The sequence below is a fragment of the Lactuca virosa genome, chromosome 4, assembly GCF_052849685.1.
Source record: "Lactuca virosa cultivar CGN04683 chromosome 4, Lactuca_virosa_CGN04683_v6, whole genome shotgun sequence".
NCBI lineage: Eukaryota > Viridiplantae > Streptophyta > Magnoliopsida > Asterales > Asteraceae > Lactuca > Lactuca virosa.
In genome coordinates this window covers 475,395,826-475,423,460 of record NC_136429.1, presented here as the reverse complement: position 1 = coordinate 475,423,460, position 27,635 = coordinate 475,395,826, and positions in this window count along the sequence as shown.

Here is a 27,635-nt window from a genome sequence, read left to right as displayed (position 1 = left end):
CTAACAATAATTATCATGCTCCCACTAACATGATGATTATTAGCATAACACTTATGCTCCCACTAGCTTTGACATGTACTCAGAAATCAGCTGGACTTCTAGAAATCAACACTTTACTGACTTTCTTACCAAAGTTCAGATTTCTGATACGAAATACTTTGATAAAACTTTATCAAAATCATACACCTTTCCTTAGATAGCATGCATGTGTGTCTAAACAATTTAAGAACTATGAAAAGGGATGCCGTAGTCATAGTCTCAATTGTTTAGACCTTTTGCCATCTGCTTCAAATCTACTTAGTGGAAGTGTTTCTTCACCATCATTTTCATGAATCGGAGAGAAACCTTTTGACCCTTAGATTTTATGGTGTATGTGTTCTTATCCATGTGAATCGTCAAAACCATAGTCACAAGACAAGGATAATGACAAATCCAAACTCATATGGACTGAACTTATGCAATCTTAAGTTCTTGCCACCTGGCAGTACAGGGCCTGCCATTGCTTCCAAGTTGTTATGCAACCAATTGAGAACTTTCAGAACTCCTATGCAAAGCCAACTTTAACTGGAATGGGCACAAACTATGTCAACACGATAGGTTATAAACCTCAAGTCGTGTGCTATTGAAGAACCTCAGGTTTTATTCTTGATTAGTTCTTGAAATTCTTTTTAGGATCTTTAAGACTCCCACTATCCTCTTGACATATAAGACTATCTTGCCAAATATTCAAGAGATAGTGTGGATTCTTTATCAAGACAAACACTTCACACAATTGGCCTTAGTTGGTCTTTGTTTTATCCAAAACATCACAACTTACCAATTTCAAATGTACAAGAGTAGGACACTTTTACTCTTACAGTTGACAAGTGTTTTAAACCTTTCTTTAAGATATGTCACTCAAGTTACAATCTTGGAGTATGACTCTAAGAATTGTTTTGGAACGAAGTATGACTCATCTTCCTGATCTAACCATTTCAACAATTCATGACTCCTCTTCTTAGTCATAAGAATGCACTAAGATGACCTTTAGAGGACTAATTGTGATATGATTTCTAAATCATTAAGATGATCACAAACATGATACTAAAGTACTCTCCCATCTTTTCAGATTTGAGAAACTTTTATCTTTCTGCCTAATTTGATTCTTCCCATTCGTTCTGCCATACATTGAGACTTTTCCAATGTTTCAGAATTATACTTAAACTTGTAAGTATAACCATATTTACTAAACTTTAGTAAATCAAATAGTCTTAACGAGCTTTGTGGTGGACATGACCAGTGCACAAGAATGTGTACTCGATCCCTTTAGTCCTTCACTTCACTCACACATCCATGTGAACAAGTAATTAGTATTGATTTTCCAATGCTTGAAAGTTCTCATTCATCATACTATTCAACTTGCATGATTCTAAGTTTCGGTCCAATTGAAACTTGGGTGATGAGGAACTTTCCTAATTTGGTAAATTTAGACACTACCACAAATGAAAGAATCAAATCCATTTTCCAATATTGCTGTCAGTGGAATCATATAAGCAACAATTTTCCACAAATGCCATTGTAAGGATACTTCAAATAAATAAAATTAAACAATTTTCTTTTATTTTAAAACTTTGCGGAAAAACTTATCCTTACAATCCACATGGAAAATTGTTGTTATCTATTCCTTAGCAATATATCATAACTTCTTAAGCAACTGCTCAAAATTATGATGCGATCGAAATCCACCTTCGCGATCAGAATCAGCATATACTTTTTTAAGATTTCTCTCTATTCTTTTATTCTTAAAACATCAACATGTGACCCAGTCACATCATGTAATGAGGATCTCAGAATAGAACTTAACAAAGATAGATAATGGGCTCTACCTGATGTAGAGTCAAACTTATTGACTTTAACATCCTTAGGTAAATTTGGCAGCTTTGCAATCAACGCCCCTTCCTTTGGCAAAATAAACATATGGACCCTTTGGTAATGGGACTATCTCAGACTTAGCCTTTCTCTTTACCATTTGGTCAACCCGGTTGACTATGGCCAATCCCTTTCCATTGAGAAGAGAATGCTTTTTCTGGATTTCCAGTGTCACCATTGTCACTGTCCATAAAGTATTTGGGAAGTTGATCTTCTAATCAAATTTGCTTTACTACCGTTCCAAATCATTGCTGATTCAGCAGCACCAAGCAAATAGATATGATCATTAAGGTTCATGTCATAGTCTGTTTCATAGTAGTCCCAAAGGAACTCACTATGTGACTTAGAAAGTGATTGAACATCCAACTTTCTCAAGACTTTGACACCCAACTCTCCCGGCTTGTCAATATGTGACTTCATCTCTAAGATGTGATCACACATAGACCTTGCTTGCCATTAGGGCTTGAGTGACCTTGAACTTGTGGGTTAGGGAGAATAATTGGAGGAGGTGGAGGAAGAGAAGTATGACTTCCATGAGCCAAACTCAGGAAGTCATATTCATTAGGAAAGCTTGGTTTGGGAAGATCATTGTTGTCTAAACCAGACATCAACAATGGGAGAAATTCACGTAAAGTTGATTTAAGTCCTTAATATAACACCCAATATGATATATTAAGGCTAGGACCCAACAAACTATTTTATAACTTGGAAGAAGGATGCCGTAATCCAAGCTATAAAATATTTGAAGGTAGGTGAATGACGATTCACCAATTTCCACAAAGATAAACAAAATGTATTATTAGGTTTTAATTGGTTTTGAAACTCCTAGATTCTTTTGAGATTCATTGAACTTTTCAATGGCATGTTTCAATCTCGAGTGTGCCCTTCAGGTTTTGTGAATGGGATGTCGAGGATCACAAAACAAGGTGTGAAGTAACCATGCAAATATACTTGGTACCCTTAATATTTACCCCTCAATCGATGTGTCGGTTAACCACACACGCTCCAACGATACTATGATAAACATTAAGTTAACCTTTGCCTACCTTGTTAAGTCCAGGTTAGTGTGCCGATTAACCACACACGCTCCACTAACAGCTTAAACAAAGTGCAAAGTGTAATTTCATGGATTAGCACCTTATTCACATTTTCCTAAGTAACTAAGATTGGGAATTTATAAGTGTTTAGTTACTTAGTATTTATCATTATACTTATAATGAAAGGAGAATTATAGTCCTTGTCCTACATGTTCGGCTAACGACCCTCCACCGGTCAAGGAAGCGGTGAGTGAGAGTGGACACCAAAACCTTTTGATGATAAATATAGGCAGTAACCTTATACCCCCCCTTATAGACCGGCTTCGTGAATGAGGCCTACTAATGGTAAGACGACTTGCTCTTATACATATAATATAATAAACTTTTAATATTATAATAGTATAAGGGTGTATTTTAGACATTTAAAATACTTGGTGGTTTAATCTATTATGTAAACTAGACTTTTAATTTAATTAAACTCAAACCATATATTTATGGATTAATAATACTCTTTTAATTAAACGCTTTAATTAACTATTAATAAAGTCCATAAGAGTTAATTTGAACTATTCAACAAAACATCATAATTCCAATTATGAAACTCAAAATTAAAACTATTTAATTAATTGTTTAAGTTATGAACCCAAGAGTTTTAGAATTCAATTCTTTTTTTCATAAAAAACTTTTCTCAAATTCCAAAACTTGAGGGCAAGTTTTGTAATTCTTGAAAACCTTTGGATTCCATAACTTATGGAATTAATGGTGTTTTATGATGAAACTTTCCATGTTCCATAACTTAAGAACAAGACATGGAACTCTTTAAAACATTAACACCAAGTTTTGTAACTCCATAAAAAACTTTGAATAAATTTTTTTAAAAACCTTTTCATATCCATAACTTATGGAGGTTTCAAAAAACTCTTTGGATCAAACTTTTAAAACTAATAAAATAATCATATCATTTTATCTTTTACTAAATTTGACCTAATTCAACTCATATAGCAAATGATTCAAATTTTACAAATAATTAGTTTTTCACAAAAACAAGTAATTATCTTAAAATTCGACAAACGTCATGTTTTTTTTCCTTTTTTTCCAACTTGAAAATAAAACATTTGCATCAATGTAACAGAAAACAACCTGGCTCTGATACCACTGTTGAGTTTTGAGCATTCTAACACTCCTATGGTGTACATGCAACCCTATAAACCTTGGATCTATGTTTTCTCTATTATACATGCAAATATTAAATATTCCAAGGTTTTATCTTAACTAGCATATTATGAAGCACCTATACTACGAAGTTCTAGTTAGATTACATACCTGTTGATGTAGCTTGATGTCTTCAACCTTTAAGAGCTTAGCCCCAATAGTGTGGAAGCCTCAAGTGGAATCACAAATCACCAAAACACCTTGGAAAACCTTTAGAGAATATGGATACTTGGCTCACACTATGAAATCGGTTATTGCCCTCTTTAGTGTATCCACACTAGCCACTAGCATAATTTCATGAACCATAAGACCCTTTATATAGTGTGGAGGATTAGGGTTAAACCCTAATACCCATGACCTTTCATTTCCTAGGATCCATGGGTTAAAGCTCCATGGACTATCCATGAAGACTTAGCCCAACCTAAATGAACTTGGCCCACTACACATATATATATCTAAGAGTCCATATTTAATTAGTTCCTTTTTATCACTTAATTAATTATAAATTAATTTTTGATCAATACTAATTAAATAATATGATTATATATTAATATATTAGAACTTATAATATATTAATATAAATCATAAATATACTATTCTCAAAAGACTATCCATATAAATTGTGTCGGTGAAGTGCAACCCAAATGGACCATGTCGGGTCGGGTCAAGTACATACCAAATATAGTTATGGACTTAGACATTAATCCAACACTTACCTCTTAGACGTTCCAAAAGGGTTAGTGTTCCACCCCAGTTTTATGGTTTTCGTATTACTACAGAAGGGGATATGTTCATTAGTGATAGTACACTAGTGAATCTAGACGAACCTAACAACTATAAGGAAGCCATGGCAGGCCAGAGTTTGCGAAATGGAAAGAGGCTATGGACAGCGATATTCAGTCCATGTATGACAACCAAGTTTGGAATTTGGTGGACAATGTACCAGGTCGTAAGACGGTCGGGTGCAAGTGGATCTTCAAGAAGAAGACTGACGTGGATGGAAATGTGCACACCTATAAGGCGCGATTGGTTGCGAAGGGTTTCACTCAAACTACTGGAGTTGACTACGATGAAACCTTCTCACCAGTTGCGAAGATAAAGTCCATCAGGGTGATGTTGGCCATTGCTGCATTTCATGACTATGAAATATGGCAAATGGATGTCAAAACCGCTTTCCTTAATGGGAAGTTGGTTGAGGACGTTTACATGGCTCAGCCAGAGGGTTTTGTCAATGCGAAGCATCGCAATAGAGTGTGTAAGCTTGAGAAGTCCATTTAGGGACTTAAGCAAGCGACTCGCAAATGGAATCTTTGTTTTGATGAGAAGGTCAAAGAGTTTGGTTTTTTACGAAGCGAGGATGCATCATGTGTATATGTCAAAGCCAGTGGGAGTATAGTAAGCTTCCTCATATTGTATGTCGACGACATACTGCTCATAGGAAACGATATCCCGACACTGCAGAAGGTTAAGTCCTGGCTCGGGAAGTGCTTCGCTGTGAAGGACCTCGGAGAGGCTTCCTATATTTTGGGAATAAGGATAGTGAGAAACAGAAGTAAGAGACTAATAGGACTTAGTCAGAATACTTACGTGGACAAGGTACTAAAAAGTTTTAGTATGGAGAATTCAAAGAAAGGGGAGTTACCAATCCAAAGTAATGCCAAGTTGAGTAAGACTCAAAGTCCGAGTACTGAAGTCAAGATAGCAGAGATGAGTCGAGTACCTTACGCTTCCGCAGTCGGCTCGATCATGTATGCTATGACTTGTACTCGCCCTGATGTGGCCTTCGCTTTGAGCATGGTCAACAGATATCAAGGGAACCCTGGAAAAGCACATTGGATCGCAGTCAAGAATATTCTGAAGTACCTTCGGAGGACCAAGGAATGGTTTCTAGTCCTTGGTGGGAGTGATAACTTAAAGGTGCGAGGGTACAGTGACGCCAGTTTTCAGACCGACAGAGACAACTACCGTTCGCAGTCGGGCTGGGTCTTTACCCTTAATGGAGGAGCAGTGACTTGGAAAAGTTCCAAACAGGAGACCATAGCTAATTCAACGTGCGAATCAGAGTATATAGCGGCGAGCGAAGCGTCAAAGGAGGCGATATGGTTGAAGAACTTCATCGGTGACCTTGGAGTTGTGCCAGCCATAAAGGAGCCTATGGAAATTTTCTGTGATAATGAAGGAGCGGTTGCCTTGACCAAGGAACCGAGAGATCATGGCAGATCTCGACATATCGACATAAAATATCACTTTATTCGACATCGGGTGGAAGAAGGACTCCTCGTAGTGAAGAGGGTATCGTCAGAGGATAACCCAACAGATCCGCTTATGAAGGGACTGAGCAGGGTTGAGCACTTGCAGCACGCTAGGAGCATCGGGCTGAAGGACGATATTAGTTTAGATTAGATAGCTTAGAAACGTGTAATAGATAAATTGTAATTAACATTCGATGATTAAATAAAAGAGTATTATTTATTAGTAATGTTACTGTCTTATGTTAATCATTTACCTATTGTTTCATTTTGCATGTTTTGACTTTCTGAATAATTGAATTATTTGATAATAATCGAATTATTCGAACGGTCCATAGTCGTTCATATGTTGGAAGTAGATATGAATGAACACTGTCATGAATTGGTGTGTAGATTGTCTGAAGGGTATTAGACATAGCAAAAGTTTGCTACAACGTTCATGAGTGCTTATGAACTTGATTTGAGCATTGGAATAAACCCACACTTGCTGGAATCGCTTCATGGAATTCATCACGAGCGATCGCAAGACGATAATATCATATGGTCTTAAAACCTAGATATATGGTTTATTGTTTGCTAATTGGTTGTGCATTGATAATGCGTAAACGCATCAGTAACTTGATGTTATAAAACGCATTGTTGTGTATGACTTGATTAGTGGATAGTAAATGCATATAAGTCGAAGTTTATATGTTCCTTTTATCCTAAGAGGGTAAAAGTGATATCAGGGCCCCTCGATGATTTGATTTGACTTATGTGTCGGGCCCGGTCAGGACTGAATTGATGTGTTCAATTAAGTTCTATGTCAAATGAATCTGAGATCGAGAAACTAACTGATGGACAATAAGTATGACTATGTTCCATATGATTGTCCACATGATATCTAGAATAGAGGATCATACGATCCCTTATCTAAAGGACAGTTTAACTTATAAGATCAGAGTTCGACAGCGTCTTTGAGAGCTACGATTGCTAATCGGATTAGGCTTGCATTTGTAGTTACTAGACTTATACAAGTGGAAGACTGTTGGATTAGTGTCTAAGCTCGTAACTGTATTTGGTAAGTACTTGACCCGGTTGTGCATGGTCCTTTTGGGTTGCCTTCACCATAGCAACTTGACAGGGTGATTTATGAAGAGAGATAAGATATTATGATTTATTAATATATTATGAGGATAATATATTAAAGGAATAATCATATTATTTAATTAATATTAGTCATAGATTAATTAAGAATTAATTTGGTGACTAAAAGAGATTAATTGAATATAGGGGACTGAACTGCAATTATTGGATAATTGAGTTATTGGGCTGGGAAACCCAATGGAGCAAGGGGTGAACGAAATTATGATGGGAGTCCATAATATTTTCGTCCATGGACTTAATCCAGAAGGTTCCATGGGCTACTTGGTGATTAAGTTGTCCATTAGGGATTTGGCTGAAACCCTAGAAGCTCATAGTATAAATAGACCCCTTGGGTTATGGAAATCGGCTACACTTGCTTCCTTGGAACCCTAGGGCCGATTTCATACCTCTCTCCTCTCTCCAAATCATCCTCTTGCTAGTTGGTGCTTGTAAGCCATTAGAGGAGTGAAAATTATGACTCTAAGCTCCAAGACAAGAAGAATCAAGCAAGTTACAAGAGGTAATCATCTAGATCTGAGTTTCTTATGTCTAATTCGAATTGTATACACTAGATCTAGGGTTTGCAAGACTTGGATAAATTGCATGTTTAATAGAGAAACCTAGATCCAAGCATTAGGGTTTGGATGTGCACATAGGAAAGTTCTTATGGCTCAAACCCATCAGGATTCCCTTTGGACTCTGCAACGTACCCGCCAACTTCCAACGGTGTATGGTAAGTATTTTTTCTAAGTATGTAGAAAATATCATAGAAGTCTTTATGGACGATTTTACTGTCTATGGAGATTCCTTTGATACTTGTCTTAAAAACCTCATCAAAATTCTTCAAAGATGCATTGAAACTGACTTGGTCCTAATTTTTGAAAAATGTCACTTTATGGTTGACCAAGGTCTGATTTTGGGTCATATTTTTTTAAAAAGAGGTTTAGAAGTAGACAAGGCTAAAATTGATATTATCAAAATCTTACCCTACTCGAAGAGTGTTCGGGAAGTGTGTTCTTTTCTTGGCCATGTAGGTTTTTACATCATTAAAGACTTCTTAAAGATCATAGTACCCATGTGCCAGCTGCTAAAGAAAGATGCAGAGTTCGATTTTAATGAAGATTGCAAAAAAGCTTTCGACTTGTTGAAAAATCTACTCACTTCTTCCCCCATTATTCAGCCACCATATGGGATTTTACCCTTCGAGATTATGTGTGACGCCAACAATTTTGCTGTTGGAGTTGTGTTGGGACAAAGGAAAGATCCCCCCCCCCCCCCGGTGTTATTTATTACGCCTCAAAAACCTTGGACAATGCGCAAGAAAATTATTCAACCACGGAAAAGAAAGTTGTTTTCCATTGTTTTTACGCTGGAGAAATTCAGACAATACTTCCTAGGGACGAAAGTCATTTTTTCTGACCATGCAACCATTCAGTATCTTCTCGCCAAGAAAGATTCAAATCCAAGACTGATCAAATGGATTCCGCTGTTACAGGATTTTGACATACAGATCAGAGACAAGAGTGGGAAAGAAATACAGTAGCTGATCATTTGAGCCGGCTGATAACACCTGAAGACCCGACACCAATCCGTGAAAACTCCCTTTAGAAATCACTCAAGCTTAGAAAGATAAAACAAAGAAGGAGGCGAAAAGATACATTTGGCACAAGCCTTATTTATGGAAATATTGTGTTGATTAAGTTATTAGAAGATGTGTGCCTCAAGATAGAGTTAAATCAATTCTAAAATTTTGTCATTCTGAAGCTTGTGGAGGGCATTATGGTCCACAAGGAACTGTGCGTAAAGCTTTAGACAAAGGTCTTTATTGGCCTCATATTTTTCATGATTCGTTCCTATTTTTCAAAACCTGTAACAGGTGCCAAATGACCGAATCTTTAACTTTTCGGAACCAGATGCCACTCACTCTGATCTTAGTATGTGAAATCTTTGATGTTTAGGGCATAGACTTCATGGGTCCATTTCCACTATCATTTGGGTTTGTGTACATCTTACTAGTAGTGGATTATGTGTCAAAATGGGTTGAGGCAAAAGCTACCCGGACTGATGAAGCGAAGGTTGTGGTTGATTTCGTTAAAACCAATACTTTTGCTATTTTCGGGACACCAAAAGCCATCATCAGTGACTGGGGCATGCATTTTTGCAACCGCACCCTCGAGGTTATTCTGAATAAGTATGGTGTTATGCATTGGGTGTGAACTACTTATCACCCACACACCAAAGGACATGGTGTCAACTACTTATCACCCACCCACCAACGTACATGCTGGAGCTTCTAACCGGCATATTAAGGGTATCATTGAAAAAATGATCAATCTAATTATGGGCTCACAGGACAACATATAAAACTTAAATTGGAATGTCGCCGTATTGAATACTCTTTGGAAAACCGTGTCGAATTCATGTGGAGTTAGATCACTGAGCATATTGGGATGTTAAAAAACTTAATATGAGCATGGATGAAGCTGGAAAGAAAAGAAGGTTGGATATTCAATAGCTGGAAGAAATCTGGTGTAACATTGAAAATTTTCAAAACAAAATTTTCATTTAAAATCACATAATTCTCATAACACATTTCACAAAAATCTCATTTATTTAATTTACAATTCGTAACTCCATAATTGATTGGTTAAAATCCAGGATCCTCAAAAACATATCTCTTTCACTGGTGTGTATAATCAAGTAGGTGCCTCCCCGCGATCCTGAGAAAACCTGAAAAACATAACACATAACACGGTAAGCAAGAAGCTTAGTGAGTTCCCCAAACTAACACATACAACACATTAGCCACTTGAGGCTGTATCTTTGTAAGACCCTCCGGTCTATGTGTCTCAGTGGGACCCTCCAGTCCCATGGCTCGTTGGACCCTCTGGTCCGGTCTCAGTAAGAACCCTCCGGTCTCACAGCTCGTTGGACCCTCCGGTCTGGTCTTAGTAACACATAACATAGCAAATATATCACACTGACAAATGCACAACTCAAGTAAGCACATAAGACCCTCTGGCCAGACATAATTACCACTCTAGGTAAAGTATAGTGAGAAGACTCACCTTGCAAGCAAGCAAGCAATTATCCTCGAACTCGAATCTCGAACTAGCCACCGCCTAACACATAGGTTAAATATCTCTAATTAATACTCGATTCTCGACTCTCATTAACCAAATATTATTCATCTCTCTCTAACTCTTGAATTGGGTAAAAGACCATTTTACCCCTCCATGGTCTCCATTACTCATGTTGACCAAGCCCTAAAGTCATCAGAAGTCAAACTCGAGTCAACAGTCCATTTCTGACCCGACTCGTCTAGTGCACTCCTGCGACTCGTCGAGTCCCCTCGTTTCCTCAGAAGTCTCAAGAAGGTCCAGCTCAACTCGTTGAGTTGACCCCAAACTCGCCGAGTTATCGCACGATCAAGCTCATCGGGACAAACCCTCACCGACTCGTCGAGTCAGCTCACGGACTCGGCGAGTTCCTTCGATCTAATTTCTCATTCAGATGTCCAAGGCCAGATCTACCACACTAGACTCTAGATCTAGCCCTTAAATGCACAAAAGTTACATAAAGTCTCGACCTTTACGTTTATGCATGGCATATATGCCCAAAATGCCAATACAAAGTCTAACAAAGGGTTAGGTGCTCAAAGTCTGGTCTCTAGCTCCATAAAGTTTAGGTCTTTAGGCTCTCAATACCCTCCACACTTCAGATCTGAGGTTTCATCCTCAAATCATACACAAAAGGCTCAAATACTCTAAGCAATGGAAGAAAACCCTAGAAAAACTCCCATTTCAAGATCTCCCTAGAAGATGAGCAAGTCAGCATATTTACCTAAAGCAAACACTGTTGAACCTGTGGATCCAAAGCTTCTTCTTTCCCCAACCTCAATACTCTTCACTTCTCCTTCAAAGAATGCACCAACAACCACAAACTTAGCTCCTCACTCACTATCTAGCTCTAATGGCGATTAGGGTTTTCTCTCAGGTATGTTGGGTAACTGGTGAGGCGGAAATGGGGCATAAGTTCCCTTATATAGGCCCCAAACCCTGGGAAATTAGGGTTTCTCTGCCCAACACCTACGCGGCGAGTCGACTCACTGACTCATCGAGTTCATTCATTAATGTCACGCGGACAACTTGACTATACTCGACGAGTTAGACTCACAACTCGCCGACTCACTCCATGAATCTCAATGTTAAACGCACATTAACTAACCTGAAATTCCGGATGTTACAATTCTCCCCCACTTGAATTAGATTTCGCCCTCGAAATCGCTTCTCAACGTCACATAGATCGAACCCAAAAACCTGAAAAGTACCACCAAAAGGATCTCATACCACACAACTAACTACCTCCATGGACACCTGAAACCAAACAGGAACTCCCAAACCCGGAAGAGGACATACCCTTCTGTCGCTACGATACCCCTTCTGACTTTCCAGAATCTGGAAACTCTAGTGGCCTGTCTCACTGCCAGACCGCCCTCTTAAGCTATCACCATGTTATTCTCTCCTCGATTAACAGACCCTGATAACTCACTACCCCTCTGGTTCTCTCGTTGCGACTGATAGAAACAAGTCAAAGCCAAAAAAAATTGGGTACCGATCACTCATACCAGACATACTAAACGACCCATATCATAGTCCAAGGAACGAAAAGGTCACATTACACCAGAGGCTCATCCACTGTACTGCAATCGAACCCCATCTGAACAAATAACTCTCAACACCCTGTCCTCAGACACAAGAACTGATCATGCTTGCTCAGAAGTATCCTCTGACATCCAACGATTATAAGCCCCAGCTCCCTCTCAAATATCCCTTTCAACACTGAGCACCATGCCAACTCCCGACCCCACATTTGAACCTTCAAAGGTTACCCATTGCATGCCCCAAAACGTCTCACCGACTTCCTTCTCACAACAACTATCTCGGCCCATTGTGACACACAAGTCACGAAGTTCGCTTTACCCCAAGCGGATACTACAATCCCAACTGAAATCGTCTCACCCTCGATCTCTGTCGTCTACTACTCATTAGTTCCATGTGTCTCGTGGTCCTTCCCATACAAACGAACTGACCCACTCAGGTCTAAGACATCAGATGACACATAATACCCCTCAAGATGAAACCCATCTCTGAATCCGCAATCTCATTCTCCTACTCAATTCACCACCAAAGCCAAACTCAAACTCGAGAGTCTGGTCTGACCCAGAATTGGAACCACTCGTCCCAATGAAGCACTCAACTCATGACCCATGACCCGCAACCCACGCGTACATCACTTCTCCAATTCCTTTCGATTGCGATAACCACAACTTAACTCAGAATATTACGATTCCTGACAAATATGGAGACCCCAGTCTCGCCCCTTGTCCGACCACCAGGTTCCCGAAACTCAAACAATAAGGCTACCCAAGCCTAAAAACTCTTCTGCGTCATGCTCTGACTAACGGATAATACAGCTCCCCGTAGTATCATAACATTCCTTCTCACTAACCCGTGAAGGCTACGGCTCCCCGCAGGCCTACGATACTTTCTCAATGACTCATCAATACTATGGCTCCCGGCAGTATCATAACACTCTCTCGCTGACTGGTGAACACTACAGCTCCCCGTAGTATCACAACACTCTCTTACAGACTGGTGATTACTCCACTCGGATTGACTCACACTCTTATCCCCCATACTCTCCTCCTCGAGTTGTCACCCCACTAAGTTCACTATCGAATACTCCACGGCTCAACATAGATAGGTACACACACCCACCCAGGTTAAGCATCACCATTCCTGACGACAACCGCCGTGACCAACACTTTTTCTCACTGCAATTCACATTCTTGGATACCCCCGTTTGATGACAATTAGCTGAAGGGCTCCCGCTGGAACCATTGTCATTTGATACTCCATTTGCCATCTCATAACTCAAGTCTCAAAATAATCTGAAATAAAGGGCACTCTACTCGGATACCTCAGTACACCATCACAGAATTTCACGATGTCTTGTCTCAACCACTGATCTCCTACTTCTGACATCATACTCAGATACAGCAATGCATCCTTTCAGAATCTCACAACTGATCTTCCTCTCACACAACTCGTAACTTCGGATTATTCCAACTCTCAATTGAAACAGGGAGGAATCATCAATGACTCAGAACACGTTGACGATAATCCGAAAGTCCCTCCTCTATTGCTCAAAACACATGCAAGAATACACATTTAGACCCTGAAGTTGGTTGCCCAATCAACTTCTACCCTTCCCAAAGTGCATATAACAACCCATACATTGAACCTGAAATTCTCAACCATCGAAACTATCCTTACGAGCCACCACAAGGTGTCAAACCAACGGCCACCTGCCGTGGAGACACTTATCCTTTCCTGAACACGTACAACATGCATTATCTCGCTCTGCACCTCGCCTCGACCACCAATAACCCTGGTCTCATGTATCCGTACTGCATGTCACTATATCCAGTCATCTAACCGCTCTTAACCAAATCTCTGATACTCTCAATAAAATACCCGGTTCTCCCCCACTCAGGGATCGAACCATCACCATTTGGCACACCAACAATCTATTCCACAGACGGTTTCACCAGGTACATCACACTTACTCTTGGAAAGTACCACATACACTCGATGATCTTCCCAATAGAGACCAAGCAACTCCACACATCCCGAACCTCAGGTAAAATCCTCGAAAACTTCTCATCGTGTCATCCAGAATCTCACACTGACACACTGTCGAACATCTCAACTGTCCCGTAGTAGCCATGACTCTTAGTCTGAAAATAATGAACTGTCACACTCCTCAACTTCGACTCCCTAACCAACGTCTCATCATGAGAATTATCATAATAGCAGAGACCTCACCCCCACACTCGATATCCATCATAGACAATGAAAACCACCGCCCCAAAATGTTCCTCTTGATCACGTGACACTATTGCTAACATATGCCCTACTATACTCAAATAGGGTATATCCTTGTCCTTGACCATCTCAGTCTCCACTGATGGCCCTCTCATACTATAATATTACCTTGCGGTAGGCATACTGCACAGATACTCCAGTGAAAGATCGCAACCAATGCTACCCCACAGGGTTTACCACCAAGCTCAGAAACCGGAAGTCTCAATATCTCTTCTGCTTCTCACAGGAAACAGAAATAGCACAACTCTGGTCACTGAAAGTGACGTCTCCACTATCGGTCGATTACTCAACTCACACCGTAATCTCCATATAGCACCATCTCTACTCATCCCTGAGTCTTGCGACTCCAACTGGCATCTCACCAAAAATCTCTCGGAAACTAACTCGATTCCCCTCTCAAGGTATGCTCTCTTGAAACTCGTTCAACATGGCCCTATGGCCCCACACTCTATCACCTCTGATCTCAGTCTAATCAATCACAACGAGATAACTGGTAAAACCAGGAGCACTGACCGCCTCAAACCATCGTACTCGAACCATGTAATCATCTCTCAATCTGCTGCGAATCATGGTACCCGAACCATGTTATATCCTCTCAATCTACTATGAATCATGGTACCTAAACCATGTTATCTCCTCTTAGTCTGCTACTTAGAACCTCTGGAACTCTCCCTGTTTCGAGTACGGGTCCTCTGCTTTCAGTAGTACGGGCCTATACTACCTGCCACATCTACCCATACTTTCCACACGGATCGTCCTAGAATTCCTAAGTAGCTGTTCAACCTTCTCGATCACCAATCCCGATGAACCTGGTCACTCCCCACCGAATACTTTAATCTATCAGCGTACTCATCTGACTAAGGTCACTCCCTAGGCTCTTCTTAGGTTCTCACACTTCTCTACCATCAGCTGCTGAAGAACTCCTTATGATGCCATCCATCTACCTCCTGAATATTGTCATATTCACTTAGTAGCTGACTCCCATCATCGAAAGCTCCACAAAGCACGAAGCAAGCAGCATCCGGGCATCGAATAATCTCCACCAGCACGTAAAACCACTCTAGGTTACAACTCTATTTGCTCTACTCACACTCAAAATGTGTCACCATACTTAAGCAACTCTACCCCACGCGGGTATCTAACTACTCTATCAGTAGGCTCCTCCAATGCTCATCATGGTATCTCTCCTAGATTACTCCTCTACTCAAAGCTCTATCCCTAAAATAAACCTGCTGGATACTCTTACTCCGCACATACTCAAAGCACATCACAGATAGCAAAATTCCTAGGCTAAGGCATCACAAATCAGGCAACTCTAGCCCTAAAATATGAAATACCAAGCCTGTCTCCTAGCATGCATCACTAATATCTCAATAAAAACTAATAACACAAATAAGTAAGGGTACTTTGGGAAATCACCGTTCGGGCTCTGGCTGATTGTACACACTGCTCCTTCTCGTTTTCTCTTAGAAACTCTTACTCCTTTTAGAAAAATCATTTCTTTTGAAATTTTTTCTCAAATCCCCAGTTTGAGTCCAGACATAACCGAAGGTGTATCCGAATCCCTCAAACCAAGGCACTAATACCAACTTGTAACACCGAAAATTTTCAAAACAAAATTTTCATTTAAAATCACATAAATATCATAACACATTTCACAAAAATCTCATTTATTTAATTTACAATTCTCAACTCCATAATTTATTGGTTAAAATCCAGGATCCTCAAAAACATAACTCTTTCACTGGTGTGTACAATCAAGCCGGTGCCTCCCCGCGATCCTGAGAAAACCTGAAACACATAACACATAACACGGTAAGCACGAAGCTTATTGAGTTCCCCCAAACTACCACATACAACACATTAGCCACTCGAGGCTATATCTCTGTAAGACCCTCCGGTCTATGTGTCTCAGTGAGATACTCCAGTCACACGACTCGTTGGACCCTCTGGTCTGGTCTAAGTAAGAACCCTCCGGTCTCACAGCTCGTTGGACCCTCCGGTCTGCTCTCAGTAACACATAACATAGCAAATATATCACACAGACAAATACACAACTCAAGTAAGCACATAAGACCCTCTGGCCACACATAATTACCACTCTAGTTAAAGTGTAGTGAGAAGACTCAGATTGCAAGCAAGCAAGCAAGCAATTATCCTCGAACTCGAATCTCGAACTAGCCACCGCCTAACACATAGGGTAAATATCTCTAATTAATACTCGATTCTCGACTCTAATTAACCAAATTTTATTCATCTCTCTCTAACTCTTGAATTGGGTAAAAGACCATTTTACCCCTCCATGGTCTCCATTACTCATGTTGACCAAGCCCTAAAGTCATCAGAAGTCAAACTCGAGTCAACAGTCCATTTTTGACCCGAATCGTCGATTCCCCTCGTTTCCTCAGAAGTCTCAAGAAGGTCCAGCTCAACTCGTCGAGTTGGCCCCAAACTCGCCGATTTATCGCACGATCAAGCTCATCGGGACAAACCCTCACCGACTCGTTGAGTCAGCTCACGGACTCGGCGAGTTCCTTCAATCTGATTTCTCATTCAGACGTCTAAGGCCAGATCTACCACACTAGACTCTAGATCTAGCCCTTAAATGCACAAAAGATGCGTAAAGTCTCGACCTTTACGTTCATGCATGGCATATATGCCCAAAATGCCAATACAAAGTCTAACAAAGGGTTAGGTGCTCAAAGTTTGGTCTCAAGCTCAATAAAGTTCAGGTCTTTGGGATCTCAAGACCCTCCACACTTCAGATCTGAGGTTTCAACCTCAAACCATACAAAAAAGGCTCAAAGACTCTAAGCAATGGAAGAAAACCCTAGAAAAACTCCCATTTTAAGATCTCCCTAGAAGATGAGCAAGTCAGCATATTTACCTCAAGCAAACACTGTTGAACCTGCGGATCCAAAGCTTCCTCTTGCCCCAACCTCAATACTCTTCACTTCTCCTTCAAAGAATGCACCAACAACCACCAACTTAGCTCCTCACTCACTATCTAGCTCTAATGGCGATTAGGGTTTTCTCTCAGGGATGTAAGGTAACTGGTGAGGCGGAAATGGGGCATAAGTTCCCTTATATAGGCCCCAAACCCCGGAAAATTAGGGTTTCTCTGCCCAGCACCAACTCGGCGAGTCGACTCACTGACTCGTCGAGTCCATTCATTAATGTCACGTGGACAACTCGACTCTACTTAACGAGTTGGACTCACAACTCGCCGAGTCACTCCATGAATCTCAAAGTTAAACACACATTAATGCACCTGAAAGTCCGGATGTTACATCTGGAACGATGCTTACAAGAACGAAGCGATTTATAAGGAAAAAACGAAAGCTCTTCACGACAAGATGATCTCGCGAAAGGTATTTACTATCGGTTATAAGGTACTCTTGTATCACTCTCGTTTTAAACTTATTTCCGGTAAATTAAGGTCTCGTTGGGTGGGACCTTTTGTTGTTACTAATGTGTTTGATCATGGTGCCATAGAGTTTAAAAGTGAACAAATAGGTAAAAATTTCAAGGTTAATGGTCACCGGCTCAAACCTTTTTGTGAAGGGTTCCAAGTCACAAACAAAGAAGTGGACCTTGTAGAGGTCCCGACTTACCGTAAATGAAGGAACTAACTAACAACGTCGAGCCAACGACATTAAACAAAGGCAGCTTACCGGGAGGCAACCCGGGTGTTTAAAGTCTTATTTTGTTTTTTCTTTTTCTTTCGTTTAGTGTCATTTTTTTAGGATTTAATTAAATTGTTTTAAAATGGAATCGTGTTTTTTAAAGCAAGGGAGCAAGACAGGTTTCTGTATTTATTTTTAAAAATTGAAAAAATGAATTTTGGAAAAATTCAATCGAAATTTTCACACAATTCGATCGAATTAGATCATTGAAGTCTTGAAAGTTGAAAAACAAATCGAAAAAACAAATTTTGTAAAATATTTGATCGAATTTGTCAAAAAATTCAATCGAATTTATATGTCGAGGTTTTTAAATTGGATTTGAAGGGAAAAAAATTGAGCGCTATAGTGGGAAAATTTGATCGAATTTTCGGTCGAATTTTTTTGGCATAGCTATAAATTCGAGCTTAAGCCTCATTTTCTAACTCCGCCTCCAGAAATCTCTTATTTGTTCTTTGAAATTCTTCTGATTCGAAAATTCTCCATAAACTCAACAAGATTCTCGGTTTTTGTTGGAATTAAACACGGAAGGCATCAATCTTTTTCTTTTTACTTCCTCTACACTTCTAAACCTCTAAAAACAATATCGGAAGGGTTGAAAGTGTTCGGATTTTCGGAACTCATTTGTTTTTCAAATTTTGACAACTCTTTAACTTATTTTTCAGATCTACACTTCGTTAGAGCAGATCAGGACTCGAGCATTTGATTGTTTGTTCTACATTACAAAAAGAAGAGGGTCATCGGAGCAGAATTTGAAGAATCAAATTTTTTTTTCGAGCGCGATAAATTCACTGTTGCACAGCATATAGTCTGGTATATTTGTTCTTCAAACTGAAAATCTTTACTTTTTTTTCAAATATTTCTATGCGGGATTGCATATCCGCTTGGGAATAGTTAGATATTTGGTAGCTAATTTTTCTTTCTTATATGAATATATATATATATATATATATATATATATATATATATATATATATATATATATATATATATATATATATATATATATATATATATATGCATCAGACCGTCCCAAGCTTGACTGAACAATGCCTCCCCGACCTAATCACAAGGAAAACCCCTCCCTCAAACCAAAACATTAATGTTGTTGTCGAGGGTTGAGTTCTTGACTTAGGTTCTAAAGCAGCAGTGAACCAGTACATGGTCCTTAGCACAAGGGATATCTCTATCCATCGTTTTGCTCCCACTTCTGTTGTTCTTCATGAGCTTCATATATATGAGCAGATTCATGCCCTCTTTTCCAATCTTGGCTGGGAGGGCCTTTTGAGGATTCGTTATCCTACTTCTGTACTTTTGACATGGGAGTTTCCCATGACTTTATATGATCTTAATCTAGATGGAAACTTTACCTTTTGCTACTTAGGTGTCAGACACCTTGTTCATATCAACCATGTTTGCACCATGGTTGATGTGACCACTGACAAGACCTATGGTCCCACTGACACTCGTCATGTTTGACCTCATAACTTTGATAGATATGCTTTCTGGAAATCTATTTCAGGACTGGACGATTATAACCCTTCTACATCCTTAGTGTCCAGTATCCTCCATCATGTTCTGAAGCTAACGTTCCGACTGATCTGCAATAATATTTTTCCTCAATATGAAACCACTAAACTCGGCCTCGCCAAGCTCGAAATACGTTGGTGTATGATCACTCAGGAAGCTTGCCTGTAACACCCACAGATTCGGGCTAGTCAATAATAAGTGTTAAAAATGATTTTTTTTATTTAGGATAAATAATCTTAACCAAAGTAATAGTTATGGTCAACAATTGTAACCTATTTGATTTAATAAAGAAGAATTATGTGAATATTATATGTTTCATGATTATTATAATATAATAAAGTGGGGAAAATCAGTCGAATCGTCCGTAAATCGTAAAAATAAGTGCGCCAAAACATATATATATATATATATATATATATATATATATTTAGAAAGTACACGTCTTCCCGATCCCAAAAATATAAATTTCGTAGAAATCCGACTCCGTATGAATTATATATGATTTTTATAAGATATAAAAGTCAGCCGCGCACAACGAATGTATGACGTAAAAAGCTACGAAGAGAATGGTTGACTTTTAGCTAATGCGACCAAAAAGAAAATCGTAGTACTCCTTAAAATAAGAAGTTTGATAAAAAGAATGTCCAAACGGAGTTCGTACGAGAGAGTTATGACTTTAGCAAAATCATATAATTTTATAAAAAAAATGGAGAAAAATATAAATTCAAAATTAGCCGACGGAGTCTAAACAAAAGTTGTAGATCTCGTCGATAGCTACGCGTGGATATAAAGAATGTCAAAAACGGAGTTTGTATGAATGAGTTATAATTTCTAATAGCCCATTTACATATTAAAATAAAGTATAAATCATATATACGTATACATATATATACATATGTATATATCATTAGAAATGTATTGACGATGCGGTCGTTATAAGACTAGTGTTGAGTACTTTCGACATTAGTTTAGTACAAATATCATTAAATCTATTTAAAATAGTATCATAAAGGGGTGTTTAGTCATTTAAGTAAATATAGAGGGTGATTTTTGAAAATTCAATTACTATAAATAAGACCTCTAGGCTCTCATATTTCTTGCACCATTCTCTTGATTCAAGAGTCTTTCTCTTCTTATCCCTCAAGCATTTTGGTCCCTCGTGATTCGACTTCTCTTTCTGTAGTTTTTAGTATAGTAAGGTGAGCGCTGAAGCGCTGCAAGAATCTTTCTTAGAAAGATTCAGCGACGAAGTTCTGCCCCTGTAGAGCCCGACTCCTATCTAAGTAAGTTATGCTACCCTACTTTAAATATAGCTTATAATATCATTGTTATGAACTATAAATAAAATTTATCAGTGATTCAAAGTCGTTATACTGATTGAACTACTTACGGGAGAGGTGTTTAGAATGGTCACGTTGGGTTTGGTTGTTGAATTTCAAAAAAGCTATATGCCGAAATGGTCCTGCTCCCAACTTTGCTGTCTGGCTGATCCTTACTTGATAGATCATGAAGTAGACTCTGAGTTAATGGCGAATCTAGACTAATAATTAGTCGCAATAAATATTAGACTAAAATCTAGTGGTAATAATACTAGGTTTCGTCGAAAGAAATTATATTGTTAAGAAGCGAAGCGCTGTCCGAGTTTGGAATCATCACTTTAACAAATGAGTGCATAGTTATTTTCATCTTACACATAGATATGAAGTATTTTATATAAATTACGTGATATGTGTGCATATTATTTGAATACTTGATTTCTATGCTGGATGAACGATTTTATACATGTTTTAAATGATTTAAACTGTATATGTATTTTATATCTACGAATATGTTGGGTAAAACATGGGTAGATGAACGATGAGAGATGAAAGATGGTATGAGTAAACATTTGCAGCTATAGACTTAATGCCTAATAAATAACATCGGCAACTATGGACTTAGTGTCTATTAGATAAACACTGATAGCTATGGACTTAGTACCTGTTAGAGAAACGCTGGTAGCTATGGGCTTAGTACCTGTTAGATAAACGCTGGTAGCTATAGACTTAGTGCCCGATAAATGAAGATTAGCAGCTATGGATTTAGTGCTTTACGAACGAGTATTGGTAGCTATGGACTTAGTACCTGTCATATAAACCCTGGAAGCAATGGACTTCGGAATGAACGAATGCATGATAGATGATTCTTAGGGTAGACCCATAAGAGTAAAGAAGATAACGGGGATGGGTAATTGGGTTGATTGTTTGATGTTTAAACATAATATATATATTATTGTGGGTTGAAAACCCTATGTGCTCACCAGGTTTCCCAACCTGGCCCACTCAGTTTATTTTTATCATAGGTGTCGATATGAAGTTACATTACACTGAGAGATTAAGGAGACATAAATCACTAGTGATAATGAATGTAAGTTTTGTTTATGCTTATGTTTCTGTATTGACGATGACATCCCAATATTTTAAAATGAATAAAATACATTTCTTCAGAGATGCTTTGATAACGTATTTATCATGTTTTTCTGGGAACAAATTCCGCAACTCTTTTCTTTAAAAGGTTACTTTGATTTTCAAAATAAAGCATAAACAAATCGGTCTTTTCTGGCCGTGAAAATGGGGATGTCACATCGCCCTCATCTCGGTTTTATAATACTCCAGAAATTCATTAAAATCACTCGCGCTCGGAAGAGAAAGATCGTATGTGGTGGCTTAGTGACTCTTATCGCCATGCACCTTTTAGATCACATAGTTGTGGAGTTTCAGTTTATAGGGGGCATTGACCAGCAAAATCAGCTAACTGTTCAGAATATGGAGTCAATGTCTATCTGTCGTCGAACCCCAAAAGGTCACGTCTGGTTTCTCGGGCGTGACAAATATCTACATTTTTCAAATTCTCCTACCATTGCTCTTTCAGATCCTATCAGTTCAATAAACAGGCTGCCTTTACTCAATGTTCCTAGTATTCTTGTACCATTTTTTTTCTGAAGCTGCGCGCCTGACCTCATCATTTTATCCGTCTTTCATCTTCACGAGATCTTGACGCCCCCTCATCACCTACTATTCATCCCAACTATCAGCAAGATGATCCTCTTCACGGTCATGATGACGATTATTAGCAGCCTGACCCTATGCAGGCTGACTTTCAGGATATCCCCCACCCACCCCCACCCCTACCACCTCATTTTGACCCTACCTCTCCTATCACTTATTAGCACTATCTCGAGATCCGATAGGATATTAATGGCATGCGCGAGGATATTTCAAGCATTCTTCAGGATATCACTGACATCCGCACCGACATGGGCCACATGAACACAAATTTCTGGGATTTTCAAATGCTTTCGACTCGTTCCAGTAGGAGGTGCTCCGCCGACTCTTGTCTCCACCTCCTCCCTTATAGACTTTTCGTTCTCCTTCCCAAGCATTGAGGCCAATGCTTTATTTTAAGCTTGGGGAGGGGATTTGTAATCTCTTTGTATAAAAAAATTTATTCTCTTTTGCATTAGTTTTTATTAAAGAAAACAACAAAAAATTGAAAAATAAAAATAAATATCCAAAAAAGATTTTTTATTTTTGTCTTTAGTTTTTCAATCTCTTTGACTTAGTTAGTTTTTTTTATAAAATACAAAAACGAAAAAAAAAAGTTCAAAAAACCCAAAAATATTTTCAGTTGGTTTCCTTTAGTGTTCCTAATCAAGAGTCACAACGAAGACAAATCTGGCGCAAGAATAAATTTGTGATATGACGTTTGTTGTTCTCTACCAAGTGAAAGCATAGAGCTCTGGTCTCCTACAGGGGTTGGCCCATTGTTGCTTCGGCGAAAGTTGGTTTTACCTAGAAAGTCTCTGTATGTTAGGCTATACTTACTATGTTTTAAGTGTAACTTACATTTATATTCATAGTCATTGTTATGAACGTGTGTGTGTGTGTATATATATATATATATATATATATATATATATATATATATATATATGTATATATATATATATATAAATGTGTGTGTGTGTGTATGTGTGTGTATATATATATATATATATATATATATATATATATATATATATATGTGTGTGTGTGTGTAAGATTTATCAATAATTCTAGTTATAATGGTGATAGATCTACTTAGAAGAGAGGTGTCTAGAGTGGTTATGTTGGCTTGGTTGTTGGATTTTAGAAAGACTATATGCTGAAATGGTCTTGCCTCCCAACTGTCGAGCATGGTTCATCCTTATTTGATAGAACTATCGGTATTCATTGGGATTAGTGATAGGTTTAGCCTACGACTAGATTCCCTTAGGATGTTATAAGTTATGGTATTATAGGTTAATACTCGTTAGGCTCATTGCTCGTTAGTGGGATCGTCCGAGTAGATGTTAATCTTTTTAAACTGTACAGGTGAATTATCTCACTATACCATGTGTTACAATATATGTCCATGTATGTTAAGACATATCCGTTAGTAAAATAGAGTTGCTAGTATAGTTTTTATGTGCCTATAGTACTAGAACTTAATGTGTAACCTCTATGTATGGATATACATGTCGGGCGGGGACCGCCATGTAGTTTGGGTGGGGCTTATTATGTATGTTGGGCGGGGGCCCATTAGGTAGCTAGGGCAGGGCCCATTATGTAGTTTTGGTGAGGCCCATTTGTATTCATGTATATGTATTTTGGTATATGATATCTTGGGGAACTCACTAAGCCTAACGCTTACCCAGCTGTTATAAATGTTTTTCAGGTACTTTGTAAGAAGGGCAATGTCACACCCCAAAACCGGAACGGCGGAATCGTTCGGGGGTGGAGGACGTCATGTACAGTATCACAACAATGCAAAGTAGTAAACAAGCAACAACATCATCCATTGCATTAATAATATAATTTTAATACAAGTGTGTTCTGTCAAGTTAAATAGACACCAAAATATGAATCAAAATAAAAGATGAGTCTTGAACGAGCTCCATCTTCTCAAAACCTAGCATCGGTACCTGTCTACTGGCGACCTGAGGATACAAGTTATTTTGAAAGAGAGTATCAGCTTTAAAGCTGGTGAGATCATAAGTATATTAGTGTCTGTATTTGTATGAAAGTGTTTGTGAGATGTTTTGTAAGATGTTTTGTAAGATGTTTTGAACTCTCCTAGAAAACCCTATGTTTCCTACTAAAAGTAGCCTTCTACCAAGGCATCTAGTGGTCGTGTGTGTGTCTCTTGTAAGAGTATGTATTTTCCCAAATCTGACTATCATTATCCAAAAATATAGTTTTTACATTACTCTATATTGTGTGAAGATCACAAAGTGAATGCAATGGGAAAATGAAATAGTACTGTAGTGTTGTATTAAGTAACTACTGTTGTACTAACTACCTTAAAGCAATTGTAATTTAAAGTACCATGTGATCGGCCTGTACCATACTACCGACTATAAACACGACGATGTAAGACGTCGGAAGAAATGACGTTTGGCACCCGTAGACTTGCAAGTCCCACTGTAGCGAGCAGCAAGGTGTAGGATAGTCAATCCAGTATAGATCTATACACAAACTCAACGCTCTCCATTTAAGGAGATTCTGGATACAAAACGGGCCATGACAGGTGATGCCATGCCCCATTACGTGGCTCACATAACTGTAATAGTATTCTTGTATATGTATTGAATGTACTAGCTGTATTGTGTGTTCTCTCTCTGTCTAGTATGTGTGTATGTTCTCTCTGTGTGGTATTGTTTGTTCTCTCTCTGTCTAGCATGTATGTTTTCTTGTAAAATGTATAGTATGTACTAGCTGTATTGACTCATGTATGAACTGACTCATTGTATGTTTCATTGTTCTAGTAATAGTATTAGTAACTTCCTAAACTCTACCTATTATAACTTACTAGTAATAGGATTTGCATGTATGAACATGTTTGTATACCTTTGCTACCCAAAGGTATTGAGTCGAAAGAAGGAACTTTTATATCTATATACATATACATAATATATAACTAGGATTCAAACGACCTTCGGACAAATAACCGATACCCTAAGTCCACAACCAAACGAGGAACAGGAGGTAAGGTGAGTTATCAGTCCTAAGTCCTTTCAATCCTACTTATATAACTATATCTATAACACACACAAGGATCCTAGTTAACATATAATAACACATATATGTATCCAATTAGTCATTTAACAACTAATTAATCAAGTAAAGACACTCTAGGACATGAAAAACACCTTGATTCAAGTGTTATAAGTACTAAGGATTGCATCTAAGGGTTGTAGGACTTGGCTATTGAGTTTGGGGTCCATGGGTAAACTCTTTATGAGTTTACGGTTTTGGGACCAACTCTTATTGAGTTTACGGTCGTAAACCCATGGGCCGTAAACTCATGGTATTTTTACCATTTTGTGTTTTGAAGCTTTAAAAGTCATGAGAAGCATTCCTACTTCAAGTCTAAGCCTTTGGAAGTGGTTAGGGCACCATTTCACCCCTTTGTGGAGTTTACGGTCCATAGACCATTTATCCTTGGGTTTACGGTCGTAAACCCATATGGTATATGGTCTTTTTGATGTTTAAGGTCCTAAGCACATCAAGGATGGATCTAGACTAGTACCCAAGGCTTGGTAAGGGACTAGGGCACACTTTGGCCCCTTCATTAGGGTTTACGGTCCAACAACATCTTGGACCGTAAACACCTTTGATCTTGTGTTTACTTGTGTTTCCTAGATGATTTAGAAGTGTAACAAGTCTTATAACAAGCCAAGGTAAGAGTACTTACTATTTAGAAGCTTGAGAGGGTGTTAAAAGTCCAAGAACACTAGTGTGTGTTCTTGGTGTTCTTGGTGAAACTTGAAGATCTACACATATGGAATGATTTCACGGATGGAATCATGTAAGATCACTAGATTAAGTAAGATATCAACTTATTAGGGCTAGAAACACTTACAAAGTTGAAGATCAAGAAGGAAAATCGGATGATACTTGAGAGGATTTGAGTCCTAGTTCTTGAAAGTGTGAAAAAGTTGTAAAAATGACTAAGTGTCATATTTATACCTCTTAGGGTTTACGGCCGTAAACACCTTGTTTAGGCCATAAACTCCAAACTCTTGGAGTTTTGGGACTTTATTGTTGCACAATAAACCCTAGGGTATCCTCTTTCCTATTATCTCTTGAAGTACTAACTTTAAAACACTCTAACTGGTTCCAAAAAGCTTGAAAGTTAGCAGAAACAATTCTGACTTCTATTGAAGTGAATGGTTGTGCAGAATAGAAATTTCGGGTTGTCAAATCATCCTCCGTTAGAAGGAATTTCGTCCCGAAATTAGAATTTAAGCAAATAAGTAGTTACAAATAACTAAGTGAAAAGACGAGGATATTTCAGTTTCATCTGATCCTCTCGCTCCCATGTGAATTCAGGTCCTCGCTTGGCGTTCCAGCGAACCTTCACTATCGGGATACGACTTTGTTTCGTTTGCTTGACCTCTCGGTCCATGATCTCTACAGGTTCTTCCACGAAGTTGAGGCTCTCGTTGATCTCGATCTCGTCGAGTGGGATTACAAGAGTCTCGTCGGACAGATACTTTTTCAAGTTGGAGACGTGGAAAGTAGAGTGTACGTTACTGAGTTCGCGTGATAAGTTAAGTTTGTAAGCTACAGGGCCGATTCTAGCGAGAATCTCTAAAGGCCCTTAGTATCATGGATTTAGCTTTCCACGCTTTCCAAAGCGTATTAAGCCCTTCCAGGGTGAGACCTTCAATAGAACATGGTCGCTCACCTAGAATTCCAATGGTTTCCTTCGTTTATCAGCGTAGCTTTTCTATCGGTCTCTAGAGGCTTTCAACCGTTCACGAATCTGAACGATCTTCTCTGTCGTTTCCCAAATGATTTCCGGACCCGTAATAGTGCTCTCAGGAACTCGTCCTTTAGCTAACTGGGTATCACCCACCTCAGCCCAGCACAGAGGGGA